Here is a 20341-nt window from a genome sequence, read left to right as displayed (position 1 = left end):
CATATATTTTGCACAAATACAAATGTGCGATCAGTGCAACACAAATATTGCTTGACTTTTTATTATTGAAAATATTTTAAAGGCAATTACATATGAAATTCCTTTAAAATACAGCTCGTATTTATTTTCTGATACGTCACATTTTTTTTTTCTATATTTAGTCATTGTTTTCTGAGCCACCTGGTTATCAGTGGGATTGAAAGTGTGAAAACGTTGCTCAGCAACCCACATACATTTGAGAGGAAAAAAACAGCATTCATTTCTATTTTTCTTTCTCATTGTCTATATCTGTTTCATCTGCATCATACAGCTATCTAGCTAATCTCTCTAAATGTGAAAACAAACTCATTTTTTCATGTTTATTTCTAGTCAAAAAAGGAGCTCCTCGCACAAAGTGACTGCGAGCATTATACAGTACAGTGCACTAGTAAACCTGTACATGATACATGTATTGGTCACGCCCATTTACCCACATCCTAACTCTCATTGGCTAGAAAGTCAGACTGTATGCAAATCCTACAGCGCTCTGCCGGTTGTGATTGGTGAAAGGGAGTTCTGGATGGGTGTGGCCGCACGGGAGGAGTGGAATGCTTTCCAGACATTCCCCAGACTTACAGAAGACAGACAGAGGCAAGGATTTTCCAGATCTAAAACAATGTATTAAAATACATTTATTGTTTTGTTTATGCTGTGGCTTGCCAGCACCAGAGCTACAAAGTTTAAAATAAATCTCAGATTTCTGCAATCAAAATAGAACGTTTATAGCATATTTTTTTCTCAATAAAGAAAACTTTCTGAAGTGCATCAAACTGGATTTCTAGATTTACCATCATCTGTAAAGAGGTAAGCACCGATTTAATGTATTTGTAAACAGGTATTATCTATTTTACGCATGCACAGTCGAGTTACATAGAGTTGCATACGTTGCATAACTTTGCATTATGTTGGAATTAATGTTGAATTGTGTATAACTGCTATGTGACTTGTTACGCAGATTTTTTTTTGTATAGTCTTTTTTTTTTTTGTCTTTCTCTAAATTTAGTCTGAGGATCCAGCAGGGAGGAGAATTACATTTATTTGGATTAGAGTTTTTTTCCCCCTTCTCCAGCGCTTGCTATGGTGCCTGGAGTCTGGTTATTATTTGGCTTTTCAATAAATTACAGCTGTTGCAGGTCTGAACTAACAATGTCATTAGCATTTCAATGCTATTTAATGAAAATAAGACCTTGTGTAAAGAGTGCTGCTTCAAGATTCTGAAAGGAAAAATTGGACCTGACATTTCTAGCAAAGCTTCATACTAGTTTATTTGGGAAACTTTAATATTTTTTGTGCAATATGTAATTAGAACTATTTTTTTTAGTTATTATAACACAACTCATATGTGAGTTTTGGGTCAAGGTAAATTTTAATACAATGTTTACTTTTGTAGTCCTTAAATATTGTAAGCTTTTTAATTTAGAGGAAGCAGTATAGTAAAGGTCTGTGGATTAGTTTGTAAATATGTGTGAGATTTGTGTTATATATAATATTATTTTTTTTGTTTTGTATTCTTTTTTTCTGGTATCTTTAGGGATCCTAGTTTATGTTATTGTCATTTTACAATTTAATTTTCTCTCTTAGTGGGAGTGAGTGTAAAGGTTTTTATAATATGCAGATATCTTTCAATTAACATACATTAACACCTATATGTATGGTGCTAACATGCTGGATACAACAAGCAATGGGCCTAAAATAATGGTGGAAATATGTTACTGTAGCAACTGTATGAATATTTCAGAAGGTATTTGTGTCATTTCTGGTTTATTTGTTGTCACTAAAACAACCAGTGTTTACACACAGTTTTAAACTTGTCTACATGTATAATAGCAGTGTAGGTTTATCTATAGATATTGTACAATTAGTACACATACTACAGCAGTGTAAGCCTTGTCCAACCAAAGGCTTAGGGGCCACCAGTTTCTCTTTTGTTTTGTTTTTCCTATGTAGCCCCTCACATGTCTACTTCACCCTGTGTTCAACACAGAGTGCTCCATCTCTACCATCCTGCCCTGAGTGTATGTTTCTGGGTCAAGATATTGTACCTCTTCTATTGCTGTTTTGAAGTTTATGCAGTTGTTTTCTATTTTTTTTTTCATCACTGGCCTTTTGTCTAGGAAAAAAAATCTATACTTTAGCCCCCCTGAAGACTTTGAACAACCTTTGAGTTGAGATGATAAATGATCTCTGCTGTTTTTTATTTTTATTTATTTTTAAAGTTCATCTTTTTTTTATATCTGCAGAAAACAATAACTCAGACAGGGCATTGCTATACTTAGTATAGAGATTGATATGAAGCAGTTCTTTGAAAGTGTAAGTACCTTTGAGATAAAAACAAGGGCTTTGTAACAAAGATCCAAGTATTACTGACCTTTTTTTATTTTTTGATAGTGTAGAGGTTTACTGATATGGTGAAAGCAAGATATGTGTGTGTGGTCTACAGTCTGTCATCATATTAAACATGGAATTAAATTTATGTTCTGGAGAATTGTGTAAGAAAGATGAGACTATTTTATTTATAAATAATGCTTAAAGATATTATTTTTACCTTGTCACATTTAACAATTAAAAAGGTTTTGAATAGATTTGTTTTCATTTCTTTTTTTTTTCCCCAGTGTTTTTTTAACTCCTAAAAATATTTTAAACACTGAGCATGAATTGGCTGCTGTTCTATATTAGGAAACAGACAATGATCGGAAGATACATATGAATGCCCATCTTGGTTTAATGAAAAATTGAATACTCTAAATCAGTGGTCTCAAAGTACTGGCCCTGGGGTCATATGCGCTCCTAAAAATAGCTTCTGGTCCTCCCTAATTTATTAAGCAAATTATTAATTTGGCTACATCCTTTTTTTTTAGGGTTATAAGAGGTGTAACAAGTTGCTCTAAATGGGCACTCACATGATAAATATAAAGACAAGCATGCATCGTCCATTCTAGACTCCCATTACGCACTGCTTGGATAAATGTCACTTATTATTCAGATCCAGAATGATCACTTCACTTGGCTCTCACAAGATAAATATACACTGTGTATGTCTATTGAGGGCTACAACTCCCACCATGCACTACTACTTGGGTAAATGTCACTTCCAGTTTTTAGTATATCCAGTTCCAGAGCACTCACTCTGTTCAAGTGGCCCGCATGGGATTAAAAAAAAAAAAAACTGCCAGTGGCCACTGGATACAATGAGCTAGATACCCCTGCTCTAAATTTCACATTCTAATTAATAATTTGCTTTTGAATCCAGAATGAGTAAACACAAATTCTCATGTTATGATGTTCAGATGAAATGATGAAACAATTTTCAAGTTTGCACACTGATATCTCTAGCTTTAGAAGAGCTAACGATTGAAGTTCTACTCAAGTGTTTGCTGCTGAATGCACAAAGGAATTGTGATAACACCTACATACCAACAGAATTACCACCAATTTTCACCATACCAGATAAAAAAATACTAATTGATGGTATAGAGGGGATAATCCTTTTTTAGTTTGTGTGTGTGTGCTCAAATTGTCAATCTTCTTAAAGTGAAAGTAAATCCTAGCGTTTTACAAACGCTAGGATTTACTATTGAAACAAATAAAGGGCACTTTCATTCATGAAGCATAAGACACTTCATGTAGAAAGCTCCTTTATTTGATTCAATCTATCACCGTTTTTAGCTGCTACAGCAGCCCACGGCTAAAAAATTTTTTGGCTAAGAGGTGACGTTTTCACCTCTTAGCCAATAGCAGTGCGGTAAATCCTGCTCCCGTGGGCGCCATGCCGGATTTACTGCACGGCTATTGGTTAAGAGGTGAAAACGTCACCTCTTAGCCAAAATTTTTTTTTTTTTGCCGTGGGCTGCTGTAGCAGCTAAAAACGGTGATTGATTGAATCAAATAAAGGAGCTTTCTACATGAAGTATCTTATACTTCATGAATGAAAGTGCCCTTTATTTGTTTCAATAGTAAATCCTAGCATTTGTAAAACGCTAGGATTTACTTTCACTTTAAAGTTAAAATTAAACTTACATGGTTCAGATAGAGAATTCATTTTTAAAGGGATACTTAAGTCAAAATGAAACTTCATACAGAGCATGCATTTTAAATAACTTCCAATTTACTTCAAAACGTGATGTCTTTTTAAATCTACAATTTCTGAGGCCCCAACTCCTACTGAGCATGTGCAATAGTTCACAGTATAAATGTATATATTGCAGCGAACAAGTGCGCATGCGCACGAAACCCGTTTGCATGTGATTTACCTGTCTCCCTTGCTCTCACCTGAGCACTGTGTGTATTGTTTGGATTATGCTTTTTTAAATACGTCTTCATTAAACTTTGGAAACTTTTAACAGGACCGTGCTGTGGAGTTTATGCCTTGTGCGCAGTACCTGTATCCTATATACAGGTGTGATTGGCTGATTACTGTCACATGATACACGGGCAGGGGAAAGTAAAATACTTTTTAATTTATTTCTGCTATGAAATTTACTCTGTACTCTTGATGTTCTTTGTTGAAAAGGATGCATAGGTAGGCTAAGGAGCAACAATGCACTACTGGGATCTTGCTGGTGATTGGTGAATACGCTCATATGCCTCTTGTCATTGGTTCACCAGCTGACTTTAACTATTTATTTAACACCTGCAAATGGGTTAAACACATTGTATATGTATGGAATAGGGCAATCATGAAAGTAATATGATGGTAGTCAGAAGAAGGGTGCTAGTAAACTTAGTTATGCCACTTTGGGCATTTGTGTCATAGGTGCATTGTGTCCTATTATATATTTTTGTTTCCTTTTAGGGTGTTTTCTTGCAGAAACAGTTGATACTTTAGGCTAGTGCGTGGTTTTCAAAGTGTGAGGCGGGGCTTTACCAGAGGGGGCGCTAGAGCATATGAGGAGTCGGGAGCAGTGACACTTTGCACTGTCCTATGCAAACCACAAGAAGCAAAAAGAGCCAACTATGACACTTGCCATTTTGTGGTAGAAAAAGTCTGGAAGAAGAGAAGATAACCAAGATTATTTGCTATAATTAAATGTTGCAAAATCTGTGCTATTCTTTGCAACATGGAGTCATCTCACTATGAAGGCAGGGTTTTCTAAAAAATAAAAAAATAAAAAGTTCTTGGTAACTCTCAAAGAAATCATGTAGAGAAAATATCTCACTCTCAATCAAGACTTTAATAGTTTAGTAAATACTGTTCATTTATTTCAACTCCATTAGTAACAGTAAAATGTGTAATTGTTTTACTTAAAGGGATATGAAACCCAATTTGTTTCTTTCATTATTCAGATAGAGCATGCAATGCTACATTTAGACACCAATCAGCAAGCACTACCCAGGTGCTGAAACAAAAATGGGCCGGCTCATAAACTTTTCAGATAAAGATACCAAGAGAACGATGAAAAATGTATAATAAGATTAAAATATAAAGTTGCTTAAAATTGCTATCTGAATCCTAAAATAAAAAAAATGGGTTTCATATTACTTTAAATGGACAGTAAACACATTGTAATTACAATACATTTTTTGTTGTGTTGCTATAAAATAACACATCAGCCAAGTCTTAAAGGGATACTAACCCCACATTTTTTTCTTTCATGATTCAGAAAGAGCATGCAATTTTAAGCAACTTTCTAATTTACTCCTATTATAAATTTTTCTTTGTTCTCATGTTACCTTGATTTGAAAAAGCAGTAATAAAAGGTTAGGAGCCGGCCCATTTTTAGTTCTGCACCTTGGTAGAGCTTGCTAATTGGTTTGCTACATTTAGCCACAAATCAGCAAGTGCTACCCAGGAGCTGAACAAAAAATGGTCCGGCTCTAAAACTTACAGTACTGCTTTTTCAAATCAAGATAGCATGAGAGTGAAGAAAAAATGATAATAGGAGTAAATTAGAAAGGTTCTTAAAATCTCGTGCTCTATCTGAATCATGAAAGATAAAAATTGGGTTTAGTATCCCTTTAATGTTTATAAAACACATTAACATCCTTTTTACTGCAATTATTTATCAATAGCCAAACTCCACCCACCATTTACTTTATTCAGAGGAGCCAATCTGGGCTTTAGTCCACAGACAACAAGGCTAGCTCCCACTATTTTAGTATACAGTTTTTAGCAGTTGTTATCTCATAAAGCCAATTAGTGATATGTATGTAGCAGATTTAGCTTTGAGAAGTCAGTAGGGTGCAGTTTAAGTTATGGGAATTAGAAATTAAATTAGAAATTACTCAATTTTCAGAGCTAAATATCATGAAAAGTGTGTGTGGGGGGATAAATAATGTAAATATATTGCAAAGTTGTTTCATTGCACATAACTAAACCTTTTATATACACATCTCAATGTGTTTATTGTCCCTTTTTTAAAAAAGCTCTCAAAAACATTTGCATTGTAAAATTCTCCGAAGGACCTCATAGTACTGGTGAGCCTTATTAGATAATCTCGCCAGACCAGAGAGCTTTAAATCATCGGTCTCCTTTCACCTAGCAACTAAAGTGTGACTTCTCTAAACCAATCTCTTTGAATTTACAGTGCTCTTGCCAACATATAGCTTAAATCTTTCAATCCCCTTTCTAGTTCTGCAATATAAGTTTTAACCTTTTAATGCTTGCTAATATATTAGAACCCGCAGCCCGCTGACTGGCATCTGAACACAAATTTTAATTGTTCTGGATACAAGAACCACTCAGTCCCTTTTCCACTGTTTCACCAAGGCTTGTGCCATTTTAGTAAAAGGTAGCATGATAGTTTTTGTTTCCAAAATGTTTACAGTTATCTGCGTCCTGTTTGCCATTTACAAGACCATTTTTCAATTTTTTAAATCTACTTGTAGAGCAGTTGTATTCTGCACTGACCTAGTCGCCTTGAACAATTTAGTAACAATACATAACTTAGCTATCTTATTTATACAAATAATAAAAACAGTTTTTTTTATAAAAATATTAAAAACAGTTAGGCTCAATAATGGTCCTCGAAGGACCCAACATTACTTTTGTCCCTTTTGATGATGATCGATTTACATTACCTCTTTATTTCCTGTTGTTTATCAAAACACTCCATTTAATCAACTGATTTGCCTTTATCTATGTTTTTACTTTTTAATAGAACTAATTAGATTAGTTTGGGATCTGTTTCTCATAACATTGTGCTAAATGTCACCCATGAGTTTGTTTTCATAGATATACTTCCAAATATAATCCCCCAACATTGATGTAATACTGGTGTATGCTTCCTGGAAGACCTCTGGCTTCCTTTTTAATAAGGGGCATCATGTCATAATTTTGCCAGTTCTAGACTACTACACTTTAGAATATTGAGCCTTATAAAATAAAGAGTATAGGTTCTGCTTTTTAAAGCTAAATTTCATTGGAACCTTTGGGAGTTTATCACCTGGAATTTTATTAACTTTTTTTGTCAGACTTGCAAAACTGTGCTCTTCTGTACTTAGTGCAACTCTGGGAGTTGTTATGCAAATTAATCTGTTTGCAAATTATTCTATAATACTTTACTTTGTACAAACAAAAAAACATTTTTACGTCTTTCAATGTTGCTATTTCATATACGTGATAATTTGTTTCCCTTTTAATGCTATTTTATATTGGGGAAAAAATGACATGCTCTCATTCATTACAGCATATCATTTTATCACTATCGACCCTGCAAATCTATAAGTTTAAACCCTGCAAAGGTGTTAAACCCATAGGTAAAGTACCATTTTGGAGCCACAGTGAACTCCTGTTCTCAAGCAGAAACTGCTGATGACCCTATCAGCAGCCTAACCACATAATCCAGCTGTGAAAAAAATAATTCTGTGTGAGCTATGACAAGTCCTTTGTCACCTTTCATGGAGAATATATTTTGGAGAGAAATATACTGTAAATATGACATGTAACCTCCCACGAGCACCAAACCCCTCTCTCCTTATTAGCTATTAAGTTGCTTACAGCTGCTCACTCAAATGAGTGCTGACATTTGAAGTGAATGGCCTATTAATTGTCTAATGTTATGAGCTCATGAAGGGAAAGCACTTTTAAACGCCCACTGCCTACAAGCAAAAGTAGTGTGTAATATTATTTACACAACATGATAATTCCATACCGTGTAAAGTGTAATATTTAAAGGAACAGTGGCATCTAGTAACATTTTTCTTTGTTGCATCTGTAAAAGAACATTTTAAACTGTATGCGCCTGTGATGAATAAACTTTTTTTTTCTTTTTTAATTCTGGAGACTTCACTGTCACCAATAAACTAATAGTTGGAGTTATCAGGCAGTTAGTAATTAGTCACTAGTGTCTAGTTGTACACAGACCAGTAAGTCAGATTAATCGTTGTGACAAAACGTTTTGTTTTCTTATATAATGCTCTTTCATATGCATTAATTATATATTTAGAGTTTACTATCCATCCAGCTAGAATATGCTATTCTGTTTACATAAATGTTTACGATATGACTTCTAATTACTATCTTAGACAAACGGTATATATATTATATAGGGGTGGGTACATCTTCATTATAGATTCAAAGATGGTTTCTCGTGTTTCTTTAATCTAGGATAGCACTTTTTATTTGGTCCCCCATTTTATTGATTTGTAATCGTATATTTGTGTCTGAACTACATAGTTACCTTGCAGCGGTTTTTCTGCCTCGCAAGCTGGTTATTGATTTTATAGTGAAGGAGCTGCAAAAAATGTCCACCAATGGGACTTCCATGCTAGAGGTTATTACAATCTCAAAGTAGGAAACACACTTGGAATAAGTTAGTCAATTAAATATTGAATGCCTTCTTAGCCCAAAACACCATCAAGCATCTACAGAAAAAAACTAACTGTGCAAAACATAATGACAAAGAGTTGCCAAATATATTATCATTGAAAATCATCAAACATTTTAATATTATAAGCAAACTATATGAAAAATTGCAAATAAAATGAATTCATATTTAAAAAAGATAAAATATTTGTAACAATATACCTCAAAGAATGGGAGATAAAAGTCTGCTAGCATATGATCTTAAAGGTGGTACCACCCTATCGTTTCTACCAATAGAATTGCGTGCTGCTAGTGGATGGTAATGAATAGGTGCCTGCAAAACAAAAAGCAGAGAACAAGAAACCCCAATGCAGAGTATTACAGGGCTACTGGCCCCCTGCCCCGAGTGAAATGCACCCACAAGATCTCAATGGTAATGAGCGTTGAACCGAAAGGCTTTGCTGTTCCTCACTACAAACGATTCTCCGTTTGTCGATTACCACTGGGTTCCTGGCGTCATTGGCACAATTAAAACTTTCACGGCAACCTGAATTCTAAAATACTAGTGGCAGAACACTTTGACACTTAGGCAATGGTGTCGTAGGGTCAAATTAGGATGATACACTCTCCTCATAATGCAATCCCACTTCACCATGTTTTTATACGATTTACTTTAAATGTTGTGTATTTTTTCATAATTTGTCCTTATTTAAAGGGGTATGAAACCCAAAATAATTCCTTTTGTGATTAAGACAGAGCATACAATTTAAAAAAGGTTTCCAATTTACTTCTGTTATCAAACTTGCTTTGTTGCAATTATATTCTAAATATTTAATAATAGAAGTAAATTAGAAAGTTGTTTAAAATTGCATGCTCTGTCTGAATAATGAAAGAAAAATGTTGCTGCCTCTTTAATGCAACATTATGGCAGCCATAGTTTTGTGGTACTTGCACAAACACTAGTAACACTATTTATCTTACTAAACATATATTAAAGTATTTTTTCTTCCATATTTCTGTTAGGATGTTTGCTAAAATGTTCTGTTCCATGGCAGAGGTGATATTATTAAATTAATTGATATACAGTTTGCAGTATACTTATAATGGTTAAAAGTGTAAGTCATTAGGCCACATATATACTCACCTAATACTTGCACTACCTCCTAGGGTTTTAAGACTATCTAGTAAAATGTTCTCTATAATACTGGATACTTAAAGTCCATGGGGTAGATTTAATAGGCAGCAAATGCTGCTTTCTACCCGCAAAGTTTCCGGCTTGCTGGAAACATAAGTTAAGAAGCAGCAGTCATGAAACCACCTTTTAGGTGGCGAACTACAATCATCCGGATCCGATCTGGATGATTTACACCCCCTGCTAGCGACCGCTTGGCTGCAAATGTGAAGGGAGCGTCATTTAGCAATGCCAGGCAGGCATGATCCGCTACAACGAATCATGCCTGCCCAGTATTTGGTAAATGTACCCCTATGAGTGTTAGATGAATATAGGGGGCATCCTATATCTAAATTGATTATAAATATGGAGCAGAAAGACATAAGGGGCAGTCAAGGGGGGTCAAATCACTTCTGTTTGGGTATGTTACTGGCAGCCAAATAGGTAAAATAATTGATTTATATGTCACTGGCTGTCAAGGGGTAAGTGCTTAGTTGAGAAAAATATACATCATGTGAAAAAATATACATCCTGGGGTATTAAGAGTAGGTGCTAATGTAGACCTTTTTAGGAGGAGGTATTGTGTGATTTCACATAACATCATGCCCAGTGATTGTGCAGTTTTTTTGTGGCGAACAGCCCTACTTCCTCGCTTTTTTTTTTTTTTTTTTTTTTTTAAAGAAAAACAAAACTTTGCTTGCCTGAGGGGATTGAGAAAGACTGCTTAGCATGGCCTTTCAGAAATCTCTGGCAGCTATGAGGTTGCCTAGCACTGACTGTATTATTAAGGACAAGATTCAATGCAAACAGCATTTAAAACAGAAAAAAAAATAATCCTGTTTTTGTGTAATACTTATGTTTTCTTAATGCATATACATATGTCTTGTCATTTCTGAAATCAAAATATACTGACCAGCATATCTAAGTCTAAGTTCAGTATAATCAACAATCTCCCTGATAATAGCAAGCCTACTGCAAGTTGCTAGCGTTGTAGTCCTTGTATACCTTTTCATTGTTGTGCTTTTTGTCTGTTTAAAAAAAAAAAAATCGCCCCCTCCTGAACTGTGGCAGCAAGTTTCCATGGAGATATTTCATTTCGAAAAGATTTTCACCCCCACATATTTAGACAAATTATTATAAGTTTGCATACAGAGAAAACCTTTGCTTATTTCAAGCCCTGTACATGTTGGTTATTTATTATTTATCTTTTGTATTCATCAGTGGCACCATATCCCCCTCCAAATAAGGGTTATGTTTGCTGTCTCACAATTAAATTAATAAATAAACAATTGTATCTGAAAATCAGTATGCCTTGGGTTCTTATTAATTGATATTTTCTTTTCCATGCCTGAAAGTGCTGACCCATATAGATTTTAGATTTTTCATAAAGGGATATTCTACTGTAAAAATAAAAAAATGATATTTTGTTAGAACATTTTATATTTAAACAAATTGTCTTCTTTTAGTATGTGTTTAACTTCTTCAAAAGGGCTAAACAGGTAGTAAAAATTGCATTCCTGGAACATCCCACATCTTCTAACTCCCAGAAATCCCTGCTCCTTATTGACCCAAGAGCTGCATCTTTATCTTCAGGAGCACAATATTTCATGTATTTATGCCCTTTGCAGAGGTTAAAAGCAATTGGTTTAAAGGGGCAGTAAAGTCAAAATTAAACTTTAATGAATCAGAGCATGTCATTTTAAACAACCTTCCTATGTTTATAATATCTAATTTGCTTAAAGGGACACTAAACCCAATTTTTTTCTTTTATGATTCAAATAGAGCATGCAATTTTATGCAACTTTCTAATTTACTCCTATTATCAATTTTTCTTTTTTCTCTTGCTATCTTTATTTAAAAAGCAGGAATGTGATGCATAGGAGCCAGCCCCTTTTTGGTTGAGAACCTGGGTTATGCTTGCTTATTGGTGGGTAAATGTAAGCCTCCAATAAGCAAGCGCTATCCATGGGGCTGAACCTAAAATGGGCTGGCTGCTAAGATTTACATTCCTGCTTTTAAAATAAAGATAGCAAGAGAACAAAGAAAAATTGATAATAGGAGTAAATTAGAAAGTTGCTTAAAATTTCATGCTCTATCTAAATCGTGAAAGAAAAAAATTGAGTTCAGTGTCCCTTTAATTATCTAGTAATTCTTTGTTGGAGCATCAGGGAGGTAGCTGCACCTATATACCTCTTGTCATTGGCTCACCCGGTGTGTTCAACCAACCCCCAATAGCACATTGATGCCCCTTCAACAAAGGATGCCAAGAGAATTAAGCAATTTTGATAATAGAGGTGAATTTGAAAGCTGTTGAAAATTGTATGCCCTATATGAATAATGGTTTACATGCCCATTTAAAAATACAATGCCAGAATAACAGCATTTTATTTTACATTACCTTTAAAGAATAATGTCATAGATCAGATTTTTAAAATATCTGTAGCCTTGGTTAGCGTGTCAATGGGTATACTAGGCATCGGCCAGGAGTTAGCTTCACTGCAGAGGAATTTGCCTAGCTGCTGTATAGTGCCCCTTTTGCAATCCACTTTGCTGTGTGCTGCACATTTGGCTGCTGTGTAGCCAGAGACAAATTCAGCTTCTTTTTACTGAATATATGTGAGTAATATTTTCATGTGCTAGTGGTGACATCACTGGGTACAAGTCAGTAAAATTCCATAGGAAACCTTTACTACTTGTTCCAAGTGCAAAATGGGATATCTTAGAGCCCAGCCTGCTAGTGTCCTGCTGAAGAACATAAAGAAGCATGGGACATTTTTTATTCTTATATAGAAAGATCTTAAAGCATCAAATGAATGTAGTTTAACTAAAACACTGCTAGTGTGACTGATGTGCCTGTTTTGTTTTTCTGTTATTGTGAGCTTTTGAAGAGTATGTAATAACAATCCTCTAAACTCAAAATTGTAAGCCTGAGTTTAGCTGGAAAGGCATTAGCTGAGCCTCACTGTTGCTAATATACCAAAGAATATCAACACTAGTGCAGAGGAAACACGTCAGCATCGGCAACAGGCTTTTCGGCTGATTGCGGGAATGGGAAAGAAGACTGCATTCTTTGGAGTCAGTACGAGTAATAACAGCTTAAGCTGTGCTTGGTGCCTGCCCAAAGGAAATTCCTCTTTTAGATAGAACTGCTTGTAGAAGAGAACAGTTCATTCTAATTAACTGGCCAGATTGCACCATCAGCAGCACCTTGAAATCAAGTATTTATTTAGTTTATATCTTTTCATCTAACAGATGGGGAAACACAAAAAAAGTCAACCAGGCAGGTTGTTGCCAAAAAAACTGTTTTAATAAGCACATGCCACTGTGCTTGTTTTGCTAACTATTACCTACTGCACAGGTTATTTTCTCAGTGTGGAATATCTTTGTCCCTTTTAGTTCTCTCTTCTTATGTTACAAGCAAATTTGATAGTAGAAGTAAATTGGAAACTTTTTTTTAAATTATATTCTCTGCCTGAATCACAAAATAATTTTAGTATGTCTTTTTGTGTCTCCCCCGCAAAAAATAAATAAATATATATTTATAATATAGAAATAATTCTTATGAATGCCCATGTACACAGTTGAAATGTGTACACAAATGAACTCTCTCTTTGTTCTGTTCCTGGACTGGATAATCTGTAAACAAAACATCAACTGTGCATGTGTTGAACAAAAAAATACAAAAATATTTACTGTCCGTGAGGTAAAAAATAAATAAATATATATTTATTAGTTATGTCCACACATGCAACAATGTGCTATGCTTTCAAACATTTATATCCAAGAAACTAAAATATTAACCAACTTGCTGTCTGAAAGAAATATATCCTAGCAATTATGTGTCAATTTAAATTTAAAGGTACATGAAACCCAATTTTTTTCCCTTCATATAGAGCATGCAATTTTAAACAACTTTCTAATTTACTTGTAATGTCAAATTTTCTTTGTTCTCTTAAACAAAAGCTAAGGAACATGCAAGTGCCTGGTACACTATGTGACAGCAGTTTTGAAAGAATGTTATTCATTTGCAAGAACACTAGATGGCAGCACTACTGCCTGCCATTTAGTTTTACAGACACCTACCTAAGTGTCACTTGAGCAAAAGAATACCATGGGAACAAAGCAAATTTGATAATAGAAGTAAATTGGAAACTTTTTAAAAATGGTTTGCTCTGTCTGAATCACACAAGAAACATTTTTTTTGGTTTTATATCCCTGGGTTGTCTTTAAAAAAAAATAAAAAAATCTCAGACTTCTAAACTGAACCTCATAAAATATTTCACTTTTGTATTGATTGGTAATCCTGTTTTAAAAAACCGGTGTTTGCACTCGTCGGGCTTATCGTTCGTATTACGAGTTGAAAATAAACGCGATCACTTGAGGGCAATCACGATTTACGCTAGAATGATAATTGCATCCTCAGAGCCCTGGTTAACGGTTTTGCAAAATATATGCTGCTTTGTGAAGAACATTGGATTGTGAAATATTAATATTTTCATGTTGGGTTAGTGTACATGAGAATATGCGATCGGGTTTGCATGCAAGTAGGGTGTTAGTTTTTTTCTAAGTGCGAGCGGACATGATACGATGTAGCGTATCATGTCCGCTGCACATCGATAAATGCTGTCAGCATACGCTGTCGGCATTTATCAATGCACCAGCAGTTCTTGTGAACTGATGGCGCGATGCTGCCCCCTGCAGATTGACCGCTAGCAGGGGGTGTCAATCAACCCAATCATATTAGATCGGGTTGATTTCTTTCCACCGCCCCAGAGCAGGCGGACAAGTTATGGAGCTTGATAACTTGATCCCTTAATATGAGCGCAACCCGACGCACGCAAAAAGCTTACTTTTAGCGCAGTTAACGCCCAAACGGGAGCGTTAATTAGCGCTCCACTTGTAATCTGGCCCTAAGTGTTTGAGCTCTAAACTAAGAATCTACCATTTAAAACTGTGATACCCATCATTCTATGCATCCTTTCGAGTACAATTTAAAATGTGGTTTTATCTATTTAAACTAGTACTGAAATAGCTTACTGTATCTGCAGTGGTGCTGCAATACTGTGTGTACGGCTTGTATAGCTGTGGTCAGAGGTTTCGCTGCTGGTTACACAATAGTCCAGCAACATTATTGATGACCTCACAGCATCTGAATGCGATTAGATGTGACTATAAAAAAGTTAGACAAGGCCATGGGCCTGTGCTTCAAAGATTTGACTTCATCCATAGGAAAAGGTAGAAAAGGTAAGTGTACCAAAGGGCAAACATAGATCATTTGCAGAGCCTCCCTTTGGCTAAATGTTCACTCCTAGGATTCTCCTAGTACAAAATAAAATACAATTAAATGAAAAAGATAAAACAGCATTTTAAATTGAAGTTGCACTTAGTTTTAAAGAGATTTAAAGTCAAAATTAAACATTCATAGTTCAGATAGAAACATGCAATTTCAAGAGATTTTTTCAATGCACTTCTATTATCAAATTTACTTTGGTATCTTTTGTTGAAAATCATAGGTAGGAGCGTCAATGCTGTATTAGGAGCTAGCTTGTAATTGGTGACTACACTCATGTACCTCTTGTCATTGACTCACCAGATTTGCTCAGCTAGCTCCTAGTAGTGAACTGCTGACCTTAAGCTGACTTTTTAACTATGTTTGTAACCCGTTTGCAGAGCTTAAACAGTTATGTACAGGCAATAGTGCACTAATAAAATACTTTAAAACCTTTAGGCAGGGGATTCCCTTAACGACCTACGATATATACCCTGTAATTCGCTGGTCTTTCTGTAGGGATGTCGCTTTCAATAGCGCAGTCTTGCCGCTCGCAGCAAGACCCGCGCTATTATAACAACGTAATCCCTTAATGACCAGCAATGTACAGGGTACTGGAAAAGGAAAAACACAGAGGTGCCACAATGGCCTAGTACTACCAAACCAAGAGATTATTATGATGAAACAGATATGTACTCACAAACGTGATGCACCCAATGGTGCTAGTGGGGCAGGCTGGAACTTTGCAGTAGTCCAGCTCACTCTGCAAGGATAAGCTCTACACCCAGGTAGGAGGATTCCAAGAAATCAACCACCGGCACCTGGATAGGGGTATAGAGCAAAACTACCATAGCCTAGTACAGTCTAGTAAGGCAGGGTGGTGAGAAGCGATTACACTTACAAGATAGAAAGCACCTCCAGGTGCAATACAGGTGAACTGGGACTTCTCAGCCACCCAGTAGACTGAATTCGCCTGCAAGCAGGATGCACTCCAAGTTACAAACAATGAGGTGATGAAACTCCAAAAAGCAGCAAATGTATACTAAAAACAATTCTTTATTTTAAAAGCAAAGCGTTTCTCAGCCTCTATAGGGCTGTTTACAGCTGTAATCTTTTAATTAACTATACACCTTTTGTTGTTTATGCTTTGTTACCATGGTAACCAGCAAACTGAAGCCCCATATACAGATGTAACCCATAAATTAATTAATTAATCAGAGGATTGGATACCCTTTAAATAGCAAGTGTATGTTTTAATGTTTTATATAATAGCCTGAGGAAACAGCCCTATAGAGGCTGAGAAACGCGTTGCTTTTAAAATAAAGAATTGTTTTTAGTATACACTTGCTGCTTTTTGGAGTTTCATCACTTCATTGTTTGTAACTTGGGGTGCATCCTGCTTGCAGGCGAATTCAGTCTACTGGGCGGCTGAGAAGTCCCAGTTCACCTGTATTGCACCTGGTGGTGCTTTCTATCTTGTAAGTGTAATCACTTCTCACCACCCTGCCTTACTAGACTGTACTAGGCCATGGCAGTTTTGCTCTATACCCCTATCCAGGTGCCGGTGGTTGATTTCTTGGAATCCTCCTGCCTGGGTGTAGAGCTTATCCTTGCACAGTGAGCTGGACTACTGCAAAGTTCCAGTCTGTCCCACTAGCACCATTGGTGGCATCACGTTTATGAGTACATATCTGTTTCATCATTAGAATCTCTTGGTTTGGTGGTACTAGGCCATTGTGGCGCCTCTGTGTTTTTCCTTTTCCAGTACCTTGTATGTTGCTGATCATTAATTGATTATGTTGCTATAATAGCGCGGGTCTTGCTGCGCTATTGAAAGCGGCATCCCTACAAAAAGACCAGCTATGTACAGGGTATATCACAGGTCGTTAACCCTTTAAGGGGTTAAACCATGGCTGTACTGTGTTATAGTTTACAGCATGAAATATACCAGTTTTATAAAATGATTTGGGAAACTTTGCCTTTTTCCATTGACCTGTAACAGAACAGTAAATAGTCAAAATCTCAGTCCAACGGAATAATTACTGAAAGAAGCAATAAGTAATGTGCTATTTTTTTATATTTTGAATCATGGGGTTGAATAGCATGCTGTGTGTTAACGTCACATTTTATTGATTTTTAAACAATGTTTTTTTTTCAAGACAAACCTGACAGCTAAAATGTTAACATTTTATTAAAGCTGAGCAAAGTTTTCAGTCATTGATGGCAGTAATGTATCAGAATCACATGGTACATGCCCATGGTGCATTTAGACAGTTCAGTCACTAAATAAAAGACATTAAACAGCTTTGCGAGCCTAGTAAATAACAGGTTTTAATTAAGATTCTTTATGAGAATCAGGATACTTTTACACTTGCTGCAGAGTAGCATAGCAACAGTTTGAATATCAAGTATCAGAATAATGTTAAGTAGCCTGGAGTAATAAGCAGCGTGGGACATATATTTAGGACTTTGCCTATAACTGCACAATAGCTGAAGTCCTTTTTTCAGTTAAAATATGGGCAGCCAAATTTTCTATTTTGCATATAAAACAAACTTAGTTCTAAGTGTTTTGTAAGATTAAACCAGGGTGTGATAGTAACTAAAAATGCAACCCCTTTTCTTCTTCTTGACATGAGTGAAATGTGGGGCATTTTGGAACTCTCCTCTTCCCATTACATCTTCCCAGCTGCCAGATGTCTATGTGGCACCCAGGCTCAGGACACTTTCTGTTTCATTCCCTATATTCAAAGCCCCAGTTGTGGTGCCGACCTGGACCCATGAAGGTAAGGGTCAGTGAAGGGTTTAAAGTGGTTCCACATCTGGTCTGTCAAATAGCAGGGAATTAACCTCTTGATTGCCCACTAATTTAATAATTGAAGGGGTTAAATTATTGATGCATGTTGTATTATTTTTTTTAGGCATGCTTCAGAAATGAATTACTGTATTGGAAACAGATCTGCATTCAAGATACATGTTTAAAGCAATTAAAACTGCATTTTTTAAAAGGACAGTCTAGTCAAAATTAAACTTTCATGATTCAGATAGGGCATGTAATTTTAAACAATTTTGCAATTTACTGTTGCCATCAAATTTGCTTTGTTCCTTTGGTATTCTTTGTTGAAAGCTAAACCTAGGTAGGCTTAAATGCTATTTTTAAAGTCATTGAAGGCTGGCTCTTATCTGCATTTATTTGACAGTTTTTTTACAGCTAGAGGGCGTAAGTTCATGTGTGCCATATAGATAACATTGTGCTCACGCATGTGGAGTTACTTATAAGAGGGCACTGATTGGCTAATATGCAAGTGTCAAAAGAACTGAAATAAGGGGGCAGTCTGCAAAGGCTTACATACAAGGTAATCACAGAGGTAAATAGTGTATTAATATAACTGTTGGTTATGCAAAACTAAAATAAAGGGATTATCTATCTTATTAACCCTTTCACTACCGGGACTTTCAGACAAAAACTTGCCCAAAATACCAGAGAATTTTTAGCATTTTTGCTATCACTCCATTTAAACAGAAATAGAGCCTTGCTTTTTTTATTTACCTCTCAAACCTATATATATTTTTAAGTAGACAACCCAAGGTATTGATCTTGGCCCATTTTGGTATATTTCATGCCACCATTTCACCGCCAAATGCGGACAAATAAAAAAAAAAATGGTACTTTTTTCACAAACTTTGTGTTACTCACATAAATTATTTACATACTGCTTGTGCAATCATGGCACAAATGTTTGTAAAAGTTTCTCTGGGATCCCCTTTGTTCAGAAATAACAGACATATATGGCTTTGCCATTGCTTTTAGGTAATTAGAAGGCACCTTATTGCTGTGCACCACACTTCTATTATTCCCTGCAGTGAAGGGGTTAATCAGGTAGCTTAAAAGGTTAATTTTAGCTTTAGTGTAGAGATTAGCCTCCTACTTGAAACTTCCTACCCCCTGATCCCTACCTCTTCCCTCCCCCACCCCCCCCCTTGTAACCCCCATCTTAGGTACTGGCAGACAGTCTGCCAATATGAAAATAAGGCTTTTTTTAATAATTTTTTTAAATAATTTTTTTTTAAAATATATTTTTTATCATTTCTGCAGTGTAGGATCCCCCAAATAACTCTTTAACCCTCCCCCCTCTAACTGTTAGGTGCCATCTTAGGTACTGGCAGCTGTCTGCCAGTACCTATAAACAACCTTTTTTTTTTTTTTTAAATAAATAAATAAAAATATTTTGTATTATTTCTAGCATATTTTCCGTAGCGTAGTGTCCCCCCCACTCCACCCCCACCCGCAATCTTTAGTTTAGTGTCCCCCACACCCCCAGATCCCCTTTTCTGTAGCGTAGCTGCCCCATCCCTCCCTGTCCCTTTATTTATTTTTTTTACATAGGTAGGCTACTCCCTCCCGCCTCCCCTGCTGGACCACCCACCCGCCTACACCTCCCGCCGGCACCAGCAGCGATTGTTACAGACGGTGACACGCACAGATGCCTGAAGCTTCAGGAGCTCCAGCTCTCGGCTGTAACTTAAAGGGACATTAAACCCAAAAAAATTCTTTCAATATTCAGATACAGAATACAATTTAAAAAAAGTTTCCAATTTACTTCTATGATCAAATTTGCTTTGTTATTATTCTTTGTTGAAGGGATACCTAGGTAGGTAGCGTGCACATGCCAGAAGCCCTACATGACAGGAAATAGTGCTGCCATCTAGTGCTCCTGCTAATGTATAACATTGTGCTGCCATATAGTTCTGTAGACACATGTACACTCATAAGCTTACATCACAGCTTTTCAACAAAGGATAACATGAAAACGAAGACAATTTGATAACAGAAGTAAATTGGAAAGTTGTTTATAATTGTATGTTCTATCAGAATTATTAAAGAAAAATTTGGGGTTTTAAGTCCCTTTAACAGCTGAGAGTGCTGGAGCTTCCTGAAGCTAGGACGTATATATATACGTCCTGCGGTACGATAGCCAAAGTACTGCAGGACATATATATAAGTCCATTTGGGTGAAGGGGTTAAACAATAAAAAAATTTGAGTAGACTGTCCCATTAAATTTAACTTACAAGACGAAAAGCAGGCCTTGAAATTACTCGATCGCATCGACGATTGCGTGA

General features: G+C 35.9%; 1 protein-coding gene across 2 annotated transcripts in view; it reads left to right on the top strand.

The window, feature by feature from the left end:
• The first annotated feature begins 638 nt into the window (after nucleotides 1-638).
• Nucleotides 639-20341, top strand: part of TIAM2 (TIAM Rac1 associated GEF 2) — a 645041-nt gene continuing 625338 nt past the window's right edge. Inside the window, exon 1 of one of the 2 annotated variants that reach the window (XM_053710965.1) lies at nucleotides 639-843. The gene's annotated coding sequence lies outside the window, so the exon portion shown is untranslated. The remainder of the gene's footprint in view (nucleotides 844-20341) is intronic. The other variant, XM_053710968.1, reaches the window with a different exon arrangement.

This window comes from Bombina bombina, chromosome 4, assembly GCF_027579735.1.
Source record: "Bombina bombina isolate aBomBom1 chromosome 4, aBomBom1.pri, whole genome shotgun sequence".
Taxonomy (NCBI): domain Eukaryota; kingdom Metazoa; phylum Chordata; class Amphibia; order Anura; family Bombinatoridae; genus Bombina; species Bombina bombina.
This window is presented reverse-complemented; position numbering and strand designations above follow the sequence as displayed.